Source organism: Podarcis pityusensis (assembly GCF_964106645.2).
Source record: "Podarcis pityusensis genome assembly, chromosome: 8".
Classification (NCBI taxonomy): Eukaryota; Metazoa; Chordata; class Lepidosauria; order Squamata; family Lacertidae; genus Podarcis; species Podarcis pityusensis.
In genome coordinates this window covers 75,693,605-75,706,468 of record NC_138033.1, presented here as the reverse complement: position 1 = coordinate 75,706,468, position 12,864 = coordinate 75,693,605, and the positions used below count along the sequence as shown (strand labels likewise).

Below are 12,864 nucleotides of genomic sequence, written 5' to 3'. Positions count from 1 at the left end.
TTTAATGCTCTCCTGAGGCCAATTCTTGAGAAGGATAAAATCACAGCATCATCAGCATAGAGTAATAATGGGCAACGATAGTTTGCGAGACGGGGGGCATGGGTGATTTCCTGAGATTCAGCCAATGGTATCCTCATGTCACTAATGAATAAATTGAAAAGAAAAGGAGCTAGGATACATCCTTGCCGGACTCCTCTGTTGATGGGCACAGAATTTGTGAGATCGCCGGCTGGGGTTATTCTCACCCTAGCAGCCGACCCCTCATGCAGCTGGATTATTAACCATAAAAGTCTTCTATCAATTCCCCATCGGGCCAACTTTTCCCAGAGTAACCTTCTTGGGATGCTGTCAAATGCAGCCTTAAGGTCGATAAAAGCCGCACAAAGTTGGCCTCGGTTTGAAGAGGAATATTTCCGGGCTAGATGGTGCAAGACTAAAACATGGTCCGTAGTTGACTGGTTCGGTCTGAATCCTGCTTGCTCGGGGCCTATCAGTTTCTTTTCTTCAGCCCATTGGGTAAGTCTATTCAGCAGAAAACGTGCATATATCTTTCCAACTATTGACAGTAAACTAATATTCCTATAATTCTCTGGGTCGTCTGGGGAGCCTTTTTTATATATTGGGATTATAATAGCGTCCTTCCATATTTTTGGCACCCTTCCAGTTGCATTAATAGCATCGAAAGTAACAGCCAGGATTTTTGCCCACCAGTCGGAATGTAGTTTTATGGCTTCCGCCGGAACCAAATCTGGCCCAGGGGCTTTGCCGATTTTAAGTTTAGAGATTAAATTCAAGATTTCATCGGGGTCAGTAGGGGGCCAGATGGGGAGATGGTCAAATACATCATCAAGAGCGTTGGTATTGGAATCTGCTGACGCAAAATATTTCCTTAAAAAGGATTCCCAGACCGGGGCAGGAATTATTGTTAAGGGGTATCTCCTTGATCTTCTATTAACCAATTGCCAAAATTGCCGTGAGCTACATGAACTAGAGGCGACTATAAGCGCCTGCCAGCGATTTTGTTGCCACTCTTGCTTAGCCATTCTCTGGGCTTGCTTATATGCTGTTTTTGCTTGTTGGTAATTCCTAGGTAATACTAAAGCACCAGAAGATTTATATTCATTGTAAATGGCACAGAGATGTTGTCTAGCTTGTTTGCATTTTAAGTGGAACCAAGGGGCACCGGTCTTAAAATGGGCCTGATTTACTTGGATGGCTGGTACTGTAAAAAAGGACATAAGATCTTCTGTAAGCAGAGAAAATGAATTAATAATTTGTTCATGCCCATACAAATCTAAATCCAAAGCAACATGAGTTTGAATTATCTCTTGTTGGAAAAATTCCATGTATTTTTGGGCTTGAGTTACTGACCATTTTATTCCTCTCACTTGTTCTGCAGTATTTATTCCCATATATATGGGGTGTCTGGACTTGATAGACTGCCAGTCTAGGGAAAACTTGGCACTCAAGGGGAGATGGTCGCTCATTTGGACGTTTTCTATTTTAAAATACGAAAAATTTGGGAATAGATCTCTGGAAACAATAAAATAACCGAGAACACTATTTGTAAGTGTGCTCAAATGAGTGAACTCACCCGGAATATCCGGGGGACAATTTCCGTTTAAAATTATCAAATTCAAACGTAAAATCAGTTGATAAAGAAGGGTTCCCGCTTCGTTAACCCTATTATCTTTTGATTTTCTCTGTATATGGGGGGAGAAATCCAAGTTCTGGTGATCAGGTATGACCCACCATTTGGCCTTGCCTAGCGCTTCCCAGTTTGCAGCTGTACGAGCATTAAAATCACCTCCCATGGCTGCTGAAATATTTGGGAACTTAGTGTAACAGAAAGCTGGGTGTTCTTCAAGTGTTTCCCATTTGGAATGGAGGTCCACTACCTGCCCCCCAGGGGGGGAATAAACATTTGTTACCAGTAGTTCAAATTTCCCTCCTGAAATCAATCCTGTGATCGCGTAAGGCGAGGAAGATTTAACAAGTGTAAGTTTTGCTTGCAATTTGAGGGAGATGGCTATTACCAAACCTCCCCTAGGGCGTCCACCTTTAAGAGAGGGGCTAGCTGGGAGCAAAATGGTATCGTATCCATTTATGTCAATCACCTCCTCTTCCCAAGTTTCTTGTAGGAGAATTACTTGAAATAAATTAACAAATTTTAAGAAGTCTGGATCAGATTTCTTCCCCCTCCATCCCGCAATATTCCAGCATAAAAATGACATCGAGGAGTGGCTGGGTTGGTCGTTAGGTAGTCAGATCATGTGGGAATGGGATTCTAAATTTGGGGGAGTTTCAGCTTCAAAAAAATCAGTAATTTTCCTTTGAGAAGGTGGCAATCGTGCTATACAGCCCAACTGTTTAGATTTATTGGGGTGGTTTGGCTGTAAAGTCGTGCCACTCGTCTCGCTAAAGGCAGATGTTAGGCCTAAGATAGTCGACTTTTCAGAGCCAGATGGTAGAATTAGGGGGGTATTACTTAAAGAGAGCGAATTTAAGTCAACAGGTATCGTGCCACTAGTTGAGTGATCATTAATTGTTTGGATAATTTTGTTAATACGACCTGTCGGGTCTTCGACCAGATCATTCTTCGGGGCTAAAAATAAAATGGAGTCGTCTCTCATTTGTTGGTCTGGTTCAGCTGGTTCTGTTATCGGTTCGATGGTATCTATGGATTTATTCAACTTGCACACATTAGAAGAGAGTGGGTTAATAAAGTTACAAGTAAGTGGACCCATATGGGGCACTTTACATGGAGAGCCTAATTCAGATTCGTTAAGTTCCCTCATTTTGTCCCAGGCAGATGTTGTAGTCATATTTGCCTCAGAGATGGGGTGCATGGTAGATGGGTCTGGTGGTAAGGTTTCCGCCTCCAGAATATGGAAGAGTGGATTCATTTCCGCAACAACCAGTTGGCTGGTAGGGGTGGGTGCCTTCCCAACCCACAGGTCCAGTTCTTGGTGGTATAAACGTGGGACCGAATCTGAACCACAGTCTCTATCAAGCATATTTTGTTTAGGTAGTCTTAGCTGTTCCTCCGTCACTTTTGTCAGGCAGAAGTAAAGGGTATCAATTTTATGAAGTATTTCTTTCTGAACTTCTGGCGGGAGAACGCTATAAGAGTAGAGTAAGTTATTATCAAAGCTGTCAAGATCGATTCCCTGATTCTCCGCATACCTGGGCCCAAGGGAGTCCAACCTTTGAGAGTCCTTGGCAACCAGACCAGTAGGATGTTTGGAGATGTCCTCCGCAGAGTTTATATCAATTAAAACGTGTTGGTCAATCTCATGTTGAGTTTTTGGCAAATTTACGATATGGGGTATAAGTGGAATTGGAGGTGCTTCATTTTTAAAGTACCTTGAGATTCTTATACCACTCGTCTCCAGTTGTTCTCTACATTTATACACTTGTTTTGCCAGTCTCCCTTCATAGAATGAGACCACCGCTCTGGCAAGGAATCCATTGAAGTATAGTTATTCCACTTGGGCCAAATCAGTAGGGTTATTAAGGATGCCCGGCATATAGATCTTTAAAAGGTTCAATAGATGGGCTTTACGCTCTTTTTGTGACAGGAGTCCTGGGGGTTTGGGATAATTTGATAAAACGAGTTTGTTTCGGTACAGCACCAGATTCCAGTTTTTATTTGTTCGATTTATCAGATTTCTCTTCTTAGAGGGATTGGATTCATCTACAGCTAGAATGTAAGACCATGGGTCTTGGATCAAGATGTCTTGCTTGGAGTTAGGTGTTGGGGTAGGTGTTAAGGGTTTCAAGGAATCCATCGCAGCGTCAGGGCAAGGGTTTATAGAACGTTCTTGCTTAGAAGATTTCCTGGTTAAAAGTTTCTCAGTGTTCCCACTGGTCTCGGTTATTGGGATACTCTTGAGAAGATTAAAAAGCTTTTTAAAATCCATTTTTTTGTGACGCACTGCCTTAAAATTTTTAACATTTCTGCTCTTTTTTGCCCTTATGAGCCTCCTTTTCAAGGCAGTAGCCCTACAAGATCTCTTGGCCTTCCTTGGTGATCTGTTTTTGCAGGTGATAGGAAGGGAGTTGTTATTACTTTCCAATTCTACAGTCATCCCGCTGGATTCCCTACAGAGAGTTTTGCAAGTGTCCAACATTATAATGAGGATTTTTGTACAGGTGGCCAGATGAGATTTTATATTTTTGATATCCTCAGTTAAAAGCACAAGCCATTTTATAACTGATAAATCCTCATCCTCATTTGTCTCAGGTTGGAAGCAGGAGTCTCCTGATGTTTTAGGGTTTCCCAAAGAGATCTCTGCAATTTGTTTTAACATTAGTTCTTCCACTTCTCGGACTTGGGATGGTTCAGGAGAAGCTTGGGATTTAAGTCTCTGTTTTGGTAGTACTTCGGTGACTGTACCAATTGTGTTTGGATTTACTTTGGGCTTTATTGGCCCTTTGTTGTGGCATTCTTCTACACAATCCTCTCTCTGCACAGCCGGCCCTTCAGTGCAGGAGGGAATAGTTTCAGTTTCCTGCTGATTCTCACTCGGCTTAACTTTACCCCTATTCTTAAAGGGCCGAGTGCTTTTTGTTTGAGTTCCCTTTAGGGTAGCTCTTTTAGAGAGAGGTCTTAGATCACTCTGGTAGAAGCCTGATGTTCTATAGCCACTCCTGGTCATCACCATTATTTATCTTGTAGGGTCAAGTTGGTAAAAATCTCACCTCGGTTCATTAGCTCCGTCGGGTGTTGCAGGAGGGTTCTCCGCGAGACTACTTTCAAGGTAGGCAAGTAATTCTCGAAGATCCTTAGGCAGCCACCCAGGTTTCATTAGATGCCTTCCACTTTCTTTTCTTGTTGGAATGGTTTGCATGGGTGCCAACTATGCGGGGTCCTGAGTGCCTGAGCACCCACAAATTTTAAATGAAGGGGACATTGTGAGGAGAACCTGAGCTTACAGGGTTAAACAGCTCAGAGTGTACGCCCTGCCTACTGTTGGGAGGGGGGAGGTTCGTCATTTCCGAGAGCCTCAAGCCTTTGTTCTCTCTCTCCTTTCGCTTTTGAGGAGAGTGGACGTGTTTTCACGATGCTGTTCGCTGTGATAGATAATGGATAGTCTGCTGTAAATAAAACTGCTTTTAGCTGTTAAGATCCTGAGTGGACTTTATTTAAGCACACTGAAGAATGCTCTGGAGTTTTTGCAGTTTTTCTCTTCCGGCTGCTGATCTCTGTTTTTGCTCAGAGCATCGGAATGTGGACTTTGGAATGCAGAGGCCTGGCAAGAGATTGCGCAACAAAAGCGGGCCGGACGCCAGGCTTATCTGAGCAATAAATCAATCTTATTTCAGAGACATCCCTCAAGGTTCTATTACATGGTGCATACATGGCCCACAGGATGTGTGATTGACATCAGCATGCTGCGGGACATGCCGACAACATGCGTGCACACACGCATGCCATGGTAACGTCAGCATGTTGCGGGCACCCACAGTTGTGGGGGCAAAGCGACGTGCCTGATTGTGTCTATTTGTGCCTTCAATAGTTCACCTTTAAGAAACTCCCATCCATCATGGGCTCCCTTCTCTTTTAGTATTTCTGACTATTTGATCTCGTCCAGAACACAGCTGAGACAAGCCTAGTTAGCTCAGTTGGCTAGAGCGTGGTGCTGGTAATGCCAAGGTTGCAGGTTTGATTCCCGTTATATGGGACAGCTGCTTTGCAGGGGCTTGAACTAAATGATCCTCAGGGATCCTTCCAGCTCAACAATTCTGTGATTCTACTCAAGAATACATGGATAGAAATGCACCCTGTGTGTGCTCAGAAGGGCTCTTTTAAAGCCTGCAAAAGACATGGTGCCTCCAAGAGGCAGGTACAGGGGGACTGATGTCCAGGGCCCACAGCCGGAAGGGAACCCAGACCTGGAGCTTTCATGTTCTTTCTTTCAGAAGCCCATCTGTGTTCCCACTGGAAACGAAGTTATGAAGCAGAACCCCACCCCTCTAGTGCATTGTTCTTGTCCTGAAGTTGTAACCCTTTGAATAACCACAATTTACCCTTAGGTTTTTTACTAGCAAGAAGTACACATCTTTCCTGGGGTGGGTTTCTCTGCTATCAGATACTCCCTGGAAGTGATCTGCTGCAATAAGTGTGAGTGGGTGTAAGAGGATTCCCTGACCCCAAATAACAAAATGCAAAATGTAACAACAGTTCAATGAGGCTTAGGCAAGTCCCCTGCTGTTCAGAAGCTAAAGACTGGGCACTCAGTGAGAACTCACAGTATATTTAGATTAATGTAAAACTGTATACATGTCTAGTTTGGAGTCTCTTGGTGACTTTAACAGATATGTGTGTCTGGGAGAAATTCAACAGGTTACCCTTTTCTCCTAGGAGGTTCAGTTCTGGAGAAAAGCTTCACTTGCGTGGACAGACACGGGTATATTTTTGGGCCCAACAATTTACCTAAAAAGGGGACACCACTTTGAATATGACATGAAGCATATGCAATTGTTTTGCAGAGCTGTTTCTTCTTTTCAGAGTAGCTTGGAGGGCCCAGTATGTGGGGGCACCTCAGGATAAACATCTTGTAGGTTCACATTCAAGACACAAAACAGGCTTGAAGCCAACAATTTATTTGCAATTGCTGAATTTTGACAGGTTCCTTGAGGCAACTGGGGTGACTGCCCATAAAATCAGGGTTCAGGGCTAATGGAACACGGGAATGGAGTGGAGGTATCAAGCAGTGAAGGTGTGCCTTTGAGATCTTTTGGTGAACCTGCTGAGCATCTGGGTTGATTGCAATCTGCTTCTCAGTTTTCTTCAGCCACAGCCACCTCTGCATCTGTGAGTAGAAAGTAGAGGGCATGTGATTCATTTCTCTGAAAGATCAGCCCTCAAGAAAGCAGGAATCACAGAATTAGGGAGCTGAGGGGGTCTTTGGAAGTCAGTTAGTCCAGTCCCTTTCATTACAAGCATACCCAACATGTGGTTTCTCAAAAAAGAGGGGGGGTTGTTCTCTCACTCCCAAAAACAACACAAATTTCACCATCAGAAATAGCCTCCTAAAGTTCTACCAAAATTTGCCCTCTTAGAACTTAAGCTGTAAGATCCACTCCTCTCCTCTGGGTCAGCAAAGTATGATTCTTTACCATCTTCCAAATGACAGCCCTCCATGGATCTAAAGAGTGCTCTCCTCTCCTTTTCACTCTTCCTTTCTCAAGGCTAAACTGTGTTGTTTACCTGTATACAATGTTAGTGCCAGTTCAAGTAGGCCCATTGAAATGAAAGAAAATGGCTTACATTAATTCCAGAGACTCTATTCGGAATATAAATCAGTTGGATATGACTACATGCTTCTCGGGTCTCTGCTAATCCTTATTGCCCTCCCACAACCTCCTCCCGAGTCCTCTATTGATTGCCTTCTCATCTTCCTAGAGCAGTATTCACCTTGTTGAATATCTGAGCAAAAGACAGACATTCAGCAGGTCGGAAACTTCCCATCATGGATACTTCTTTGTTAGCAAAGTTACACCTGCTGAATTCTTGTCCACTAAATTTAAAGGAATAGGAGGACTTGGCATGGACAGAACAGCCAAAACAGAAAGCCAACTTGACCAGGAAGTTGCCAGCCTAGGTGTCCCTCTCACTGCCCAAATCACACTCGAAAGGACAATTCTGCTGAAGCCCATGGAATGGATTGATGTGTGTGGTTGGTCTTAGTTTATGTGTAATGCCTGAAAAACCTTTCCCTGCTCTCCCATGTGCCCTCAAGACAAGATGTTAGCGAACTATGATCAAGACCATAAATGGTGCAGATCTCATTTCTTTTAAATAATTCGGATCTCATTACTTTTAAATAATTCATTGGAGGAGAAAGGAAAGCTGCCAAAGCACAGAGACTATCTAAAAAGCTCATCATCCTTTTGCTCCATCCCCCAGAATCTTCCAGTCCAAATCTGCTCAGATGCTGTTCATTGGCTTCCACGCTAGGGCGGTGACCACAAAAACATATTGGATTCCTAGAAGTAAAAAGAGCTGTAGCTTAAGATCTGAGTATGAATCTCCATGTCATGAATGAACCAGCACCCAGGGAAGATTTACAGTCAGCTAGAGAAAGCAGGCAGGAAGAGATAGAGTTAACTGCAAGTCAGGGGATTATAGTGTGCCAGCAAAGTACAAAATACAGAGACTAGAAATGAAAGCAGTTCAGAGGGAGGAAATGACAACGGAAGAGCATTGTCAGAGTAGGGGGGAGTTGACCCCCTGTTCCCCAAGATCTCGGCAGCTGTAGGAAACACCCACCCACCCTTAGAAGGGAGACATTTGGTTTAGAGATGGACGGCTGTGATTGATGCTCAGATGGAATCTGGGGTTTTTTGCAATTAATCTTCTTTTTAATTAACTACGCTCATTGTTATCAAGACTCCTTGACACGCCAGTACATATTTAAAATGACTGAACAGCTATTCAGCTTCCTCCACCGCAACAACCATGCCTCTGATTCCTGGAATGTTTGTTTGGATATCAGCAGAAGCAACTATCCTTTAAAATTATTCAGGGGAATTCATGACACTTAGTAACAAGAATGCACTGTATCCCATCTTCGCCGTCCTCAGAATAGTCTGGATTTGCATCAATGGACATGAGGAAATAGATTCCATGAATCTAAGCCCTTTATTTATTTATTAATTTATTTATTGAGTGTCCTTTGAGGTGGACGTAGGCTTACAGTGAAATTGACATCCATCAAATTAGTAGGTTTGCAGGCGGATTAGCCACAATCTTTCATTGATGCAGAGTGGTTGATTGTGCAATGACACCAGCCTTCCTGAACGCACAAAGTGCCCTCCAGATGTTTCACACTACAGGTCCAGCCAACTTGGCCAACAGTCAGAGGTGTTGTAGCATCCAAAGAATTTGAAAGGTACCAGGTTAGGGAGCATAGAGCACACTAATAACAGTAATCATAATGATAATAATAGAGAATGGAGAATAGCTTCCTGCTTTGAGCACACCTACGTCATAAACAAGGAATGTTCCTGGGACTTCACAAATCCCCACTATCTCCCTTTCCTTAGCTTTAAAACCAGGAGAGCCTCTCTACCCTTTCCCTGCTGAGGAATTTCCAGAAGGCCAACTGGGTGCCCATTTATGTGTTCCTGAGACTCCACTCTCTTTGAAGTGCTCCTTGTGGGACTCTGGTCTTCCTTTGTTTCGGATTTTATGATCTGCTACACACCAGTCTGCCATGCCTCTCCAGGTACAAGGATGTCCTCACCAAGCATCTGAAACAATTTCCTTTCCCTTTCATACTTACATACTCTTTGTACATGTCGGTATGCAACCTTGGTCCCTTGCACAGCTCATGAGTGCCAGAACAGACAGCAAGATCACAAGATGCTTCATGATGGATGGAGAGGGCACTGGCTTTGAATCAACTGAAAGGAGAAGAGGGAGGAACTTGCAATTATATATTTACTGAACTCCAGAAAACACAGCAAGCGCAGAGCAATGGAGGCCACAAGAGCAATATCTACAACAATGTGGTACTACAAAGGAAAATATCACAAAACATCCAAGGGATGCCCTCTACTGTGCAGCCTGACTCATTGGATGTTGTAGTCCATGTCCATTCTTGTTCACGTAAGATGGCCAACATGCTGTATCAGATTTGTCTTTAGAAACTTACTCCTCAATCCACCCTATTCCGGTAAACTAATACAGTGGTACCTCGGGTTACATAAGCTTCAGGTTACAGATGCTTCAGGTTACAGACTCCGCTAACCCAGAAATAGTACCTCAGGTTAAGATCTTTGCTTCAGGATGAGAACAGAAATCGTGCTCCGGTGGCGCGGCAACAGCGGGAGGCACCATTAACTAAAGTGGTGCTTCAGGTTAAGAACAGTTTCATGTTAAGAATGGACCTCCAAAACGAATTATTATTTTTTTCCTCCAAAAAAATTATTAGTTTACTCTTATAACACATAGACAAAAACAAAAAAGAAAAAAAAATACATTTGACACAACATAAAAACTTAACAACAATAAAAACACACAAAAGAATTTTTTCTTCTTCTTATTCCCTGGTGTATTTACATTGCTAAAAGACTTCCTCAACAACCTCCAATCTGGAATTCATCATATTACATATTTAGCAGTTCCTAATTTCATATTTATAACATCAGTATCTTCTTTCATTACTAACTTCTTAACCTTACTTCCAATTGTAATCCATAATAATCTTTGTTATTAATCTTTTTCTATCCCATAGCCTAATCTGTTACTTCTAAGGATTTCTTAAATATCTTATATTACAATATCTCACTAAATATTTGTAATGTGTATGGGTTGCTCGTGCATAAGTTGCCGCCTCTCCTGGCTATGTTGCCTTGTTTAAACCTTTCTGTCTGGACAGCCCTTCACTTCGTGGCTGCCTCAGTCGCTAGCAGAATCCGTCAGTGGGCGTTTCTTAAACCTTTTCCAACATAAAAGTTGTTTGACGCCAAGTCTCCTCCTACTCTCCCTGCGCGGAAGCCTTCTGCGCAGGGAGGGCGTGGGTAGCGGAGGACCCGTGCTCTCCTCGCTGGTGTCCGGTGAAGAGTCCTGGAGCCCTCTCGCCAATTCCCCCATCTGCCCCCCTTTATCTCTGGTGTTGCGCTGAATTGCTTCCCCATCTGCTAAGCTGCCTCTCTCCCTGCTGGGCCCTTCTCCAGCATCATTTGAGAGCCTCCCCTCCGCCTCTAGCTCCGATGTCAGTTCCCTGACAATATTCTTTAAATTTCTTCCAATCTTCTTGTGTTTCCTCCTCTTTCTGGTCGCGGATTCTTCCACTCAGGTCAGCCAGCTCTGAAAAGTCCATCATCTTCATCTGCCATTCTTCTATTGTCGGTATTTCTTGCAATTTCCAATTTTTGGCTAATAAAAGCCTTGCTGCTGTAGTGGCATACAAAAACAGTCTAACATCCTTCTTGGGCAATTCCGGTCCTGTTATTCCAAGTAGAAAGGCTTCTGGCTTCTTAATAAATGTATTTTTCAACATTTTAAAAAAATTCATTATAAATCTTTTCCCAGAAGTCTTTCACCTTGGAACACGTCCACCACATATGAAAAAAATGCCTTATTTCTCTTTACATTTCCAACATAAGTTATCATTAGTGTGGTATATGAAATATTATTTCATAATATTTTCTTTTAATACAGTACATGCCGTGAACTTAACCCCTTTCTTCCATAACCTCTCCCAATATTCCATCATTCTATTGTGACCCACATCTCTTGCCCAATCAATCATAACAGATTTAACTTGTTCATCCTTTGTATGCCATTCCAACAATAAATTATACATTTTAGAGATGGGCAATCGCGTTAAGAGCCTCTTGATGGGATCGTTCCACATCAGAAACTCTCACTGATTCCAATTCTAAAAGTCTTGTTTCGTGTTCCGAGACCTGTTGTTTCACTTCTTGTTGATTTTTTCCTAGTTCATCAAAACCTTTTTGAAGTTCCTTCAATGTCTGCTTATTTTCAGTAACCTCTGATTTTATTTCAGTTAGTAAAGTCATCACAGTTTCTTCAAAATTTGGAACCTCTTCTAGTTTTACTCTCTGGTTTATTCAACTTGTCAGCCCCATGCATGGCTATTTATAATTCAAGGTCAAGTTAATCAGTCTCAGTCACAGGATTTTGGACACAAACACCAGCTGGCAGCCCAGACCGCCCCTGAACACCAAACCCAGTCTTATTCTTTAAGCCTTGGCTTCTAATTTCTAAATTGGAAACCCTTAATGTTGTTGAGACAGTTATATTCAAAGCGTTGAGGGTAAAACAGCCTCATGAATAGCTTAAACAAGTTCAGACAGCAGCAGAAACTTTGTATTACCCAGAGCGGAAAATGAAAGTAATTGTATCCTCTCGCTTTGTATCATAAAAATGGAGTCTGGCAGTTCCGCGCTGGGAGGTCCACTTCCAAAAAGCAAGAGTCTTTTCTGATCTTTTAACAGTTTCTAACAGGATAACAAAACAGTTAAATTTCCCCCCTTTCTCCCTGCTGGGTTGGAGATATTTCCTTAGAAGGTAAAACAGCCTCTTTGAAGTTACGTCTTCGGTAAACAAGCACTGCTTTCACTTTTTCTCCAGCGGAAAGGGATCGACCTCCGTAATTTAAATCCCTTTCATTCCAAATTTTAGTCAAATTATTATCCTTTTTACTCACGATTGTCCAAATTAAAGTTTACTCAGAGAAATTGGCTGCTCACGATTGCCGGACTCAGGAGCTTCACGCAGTGAGGGAAGCGCGTTGATTCCTCAGAACCCGCGTCTCGAACCCAGCTCACTTTCAGGGCTCTAACAGAGCTTACCGGGAAGCGAGGGAGTCGCTATGGGTACCCACCGGAACACCAGGTCCTCAGAACGCTCGATCTGAGGTTTTTAACGGGGTGCTGCAACGCTCTTGCAGTCACCCCCAGTCTCAATGCGCAGAGCTCTGAAAGAGCTCCTGTCTGCCATGAAAGGGCGACCAACCCGGAAGTCAGAACGAATTAAGTTCTTAACCCGAGGTACCACTGTATTTTGAGAATGTTACATCCCATGTTTTTTCCAGCCAGCCAACCTTTCATAGAAAATCCAGCTGACTTCCAGTGGCTCTCTAACTCTATCTAGAGCCATCAGGACAGAGGGACTGCGCTAAGGGTCACCAGGAAATTGAATCATTCAAAGTGCTAGTGCTGGATCAGGTGGAGAGGGTTTCCTAAACTGTCAGCATCCCCTGAGTTGACCTGATGCTGTGCAAGGGTCCCCAACTAACCTTAAAAGACCTCACCTGGGTTTCCCTTCTGCTTACCTAAACTCCAGGGAGAGTGAAAGTAACGTCTTGTCTGCAGAACAAGACA

General features: G+C 43.1%; 1 long non-coding RNA gene across 2 annotated transcripts; it reads right to left on the bottom strand.

Moving 5' to 3' along the window:
• Positions 1–6,593: 6,593 nt before the first annotated feature.
• Positions 6,594–12,518, bottom strand: LOC308483908. Of its 2 annotated transcripts, none has more exons than XR_013989833.1 (3): positions 11,856–12,518; positions 9,294–9,414; positions 6,594–7,995 (listed from the first exon to the last, which is right to left on the bottom strand). It is a non-coding gene; the product is annotated as an uncharacterized lncRNA (long non-coding RNA). The 2 variants fall into 2 exon arrangements; XR_013989834.1 differs by having other exon boundaries at positions 12,189–12,518.
• Positions 12,519–12,864: the final 346 nt, after the last annotated feature.